Source organism: Spinacia oleracea, chromosome 4 (assembly GCF_020520425.1).
Source record: "Spinacia oleracea cultivar Varoflay chromosome 4, BTI_SOV_V1, whole genome shotgun sequence".
Lineage (NCBI taxonomy): Eukaryota > Viridiplantae > Streptophyta > Magnoliopsida > Caryophyllales > Amaranthaceae > Spinacia > Spinacia oleracea.
Window position 1 is genome coordinate 114657351 of NC_079490.1, and position 3242 is coordinate 114660592.

At 37.6% G+C, this 3242-nt stretch overlaps 1 long non-coding RNA gene across 1 annotated transcript; it reads right to left on the reverse strand.

The window, feature by feature from the left end:
- Positions 1-1828: 1828 nt before the first annotated feature.
- On the reverse strand, positions 1829-2242 carry LOC110787031 (uncharacterized). The gene is made up of 3 exons (XR_002533003.2): positions 2181-2242; positions 2014-2071; positions 1829-1929 (listed from the first exon to the last, which is right to left on the reverse strand). It is a non-coding gene; the product is annotated as an uncharacterized lncRNA (long non-coding RNA).
- Positions 2243-3242: the final 1000 nt, after the last annotated feature.

Here is a 3242-nt window from a genome sequence, read left to right on the forward strand (position 1 = left end):
ACTTGATTCTAACCTTGTTTATGAATTAGCTTTGAAGGCTTTAGAGCCAAATAAATAGTTATTGTGCTAAATTCTGCTTAAACATGCTTTGCTTTGAATTGGCACATTTGGAATAAAGACAACAACCATTGAGTTTTGAATTTGATTTTTAGAATGCCCTTAATTGAGGAAATTTTGAATTTTTTTGTATTAAAGTGGCCGGGCCTCGGAATGAGGTTGCCTACGTGTCCCGTTAAGGAATCAGGTCGAACGTAGATTTAACCTTACAGAACTTTTTGAATTGGATTTTCAATTTGAACATTGAACTTAGACATAGAACTTCTTGAGTTGATCGAGGTTTGTCAGAGATCGGAATTCTGTTCCATCGACATCCGTTAATTCGACTGCTCCCCCGGAGAGGATTTTCTTGACAATGTATGGTCCTGCCCAATTGGGTTTGAATTTTCCCCTTGGGTCCATGACGCTTTTGAGAAGGGCATTCAGGACAAGCTCGCCTTCCCGTGTGTTTCGGGTTCTGACCCTCTTGTTGAAATGTCTGGCCACTCGGCGCTGATAGACTTGTATGTGATGAGCGGCTTGAAGCCGATGCTCATCAAGCATGATTAGCTCACCATACCTTGCTTGTACCCATGCAGCTTCTGGGATTTTGCTTTCGAGGACTATTCTTAGAGAAGGTATTTCCAGCATGATAGGTTGTACTGCCTCCATTCCATAGACTAATGAGAATGGGGTTGCACCAGTTGAAGTGCGAATTGAATTTCGATACCCCCACAATGTGAAGTGCAGCTTCTAGGGCCAGTCTTTGTAATTGGTTGTCATTTTCATGATGATGGTTTTGACATTCTTGTTCTATTAGTTTGCCCCATTAGTTTGTGGGCAGTAAGGCGAAGAACGATGATGGTGGATTTTGTACTCGGTGAACAGATCTTCACACTCTCCTTGAAAATGGGTTCCCTGGTTGCTAATGAACTGATGAGGAAATCCGTATCTGCATATGATGTTTTCTTGTATGAACTGGGTCACTTGCTTGGAACCCAACACTTTGAATGACCTGGCTTCAACCCATTTGGTGAAATAGTCGATGGCAACAAGTATGAACTCATGACCCCGGTACCTGTTGGAGTGATTTTACCGATGACGTCGATACCCCAAGCTGAGAATGGTCATGGCGATGATTGAGAATATAGCAAGGATGGGGGAATGTGTTTTAGATTCGCACACTTTTGGCAGGTAGGAAATTCTTGACAAAGAAGTAGCAATCCGGTTCTAGGGTAGTCCAGTAATATCGAACCCTGGTGATAGGAGGATTTTCATGATTCATATGATTAGTAATATGATTATAAGACTCATTTCAAGTTCGTTATGCACGCCTATGGTTCATTTGGGTCGATATAGGTCATTTTTGGCCAAAAATGGCATTTTCGATCCCAACTACCAACAAATGAACCTATTTCGATATTCTAAACGTTTTTCATTATTCATATGATTAGTTATATGATTATAAGACTCATTTCATGATATTTATGAACGTCTATGGGTCATTTGGGTCGATATAGGTCATTTTTGGCCAAAAATGGCATTTTCGATCCCAACTACTAACAAATGAACCTAAGGACACTTTCTAAATCTTTTTCATGATTCATATGATTAGTTATATGTTTATAAGACTCATTTCAAGTTCTTTATGCACACATAAGGCTCATTTGGGACGATATAGGTCATATTTGGTCCAAAATGGCATTTTCGACGGTTCATGCCAATTATAGGCGAAGAGTTTTTTTAACTAATTTCTAGCCTAATAAAACATCATAAATAAGATATTTTATGTACCTTTTCCAGATCTTGAACTTCCTTGCAACTTTTGAATATGTCATGCATGAATTTCATCACGTAATAGCCACACTCGACCCCACCCTCTTGTTGGGCGCACTAGATTAAAGACAACATAAATTAGATAATAGGAAATGTAATTGTTTTGGCCGTACAATAAGTAGTGAACATGTTATTATTTACCTTAACTGATTTCCATTGAGGAAGTGCGCTTTTTTTGACATTCATTTTCATCAACACTCTGCAATTCCACAATTCATTGGAAGTTAATTAACATTAAATGCTTGAATGTAAAATATGATTGCAAGTTTTATTTGATATGTACAAAAAAAACTAAATACGGAATGTACTTATTCAATAGTGACTTGACCAACACGGATCGTAATGGATCTCGACGACAAGAATCAAATTGAAAATTTGTGTGGCTTGAAACACATATCACAAGGAGCATCCAATGGAGGTTGTAATCACAAAAGAGTGGTTTAATAATCCATAATATGCCACAACAATCACAAAATATCATTATAATCGACACTAATGTAGGACAATAAAGATATTAAAGCAAAGGCATACTCTTCAAAGTACGGGGCTAATATGAACTTGTTTTTCACTTTTGTGCATTGACGGATACCGTCATCGAGATATTGACTGACTTCGTCTCGATTGTTCATGCAACTAGCACCACTTATTGATTGTGGATCCAACCACCCAATATGACTATTCGAACTAAAATCATCGAACTGAAGAGACCTAAAGAACAAGCAAAGATAAGAATAATCCAAACTTGGCAAACCATTTACCTTATTAAATGCATTACCATAACTAACTATATTAATTACCTCATGAAGACTTGTATCATTGAGATATTAATCATATCACCTTTGAGGAATTCACATATATCGTCTATGCTATGCTCGAAAAAGTGGAATAATGACATGTCCATCTGAACTCCAATAGCATTATCACCCGGTAACTCACTAACAAGACTATGCAACCATTTGCACGGCTTACTAAGAGAGTCAAAAACATCTGATTCCACAAGTAAATTTGCATGAGAAACTGGACCTTTCGATGATTTAAGTTTGGAGTCTTGACTCTTGCCTTGTGAACTTCCTTTTGCAATCAACTCCATTGATCGTTGACCATCTTTGCTAGCTTAAGTTGGTGGTTTCTTTGGTTTAGCTTTCATTGGTGGCGCTTTTAGTTTCTTGATGATCTGCAAGGTTAATTTACAAAAACCAAGAGATTATGAAAAAACTTGTTTATTGAAACATATAGGAAATATTATGCAAAATAGAAAGGCGTGGAATTAGAAACACAAAACACCTCGTCTGACAACTTCACCCATGTAAATGGCCATAGTACATAAGATCCGGAGGCATCGGCCAAAGTATGGAGAAAATTGTTGGGCA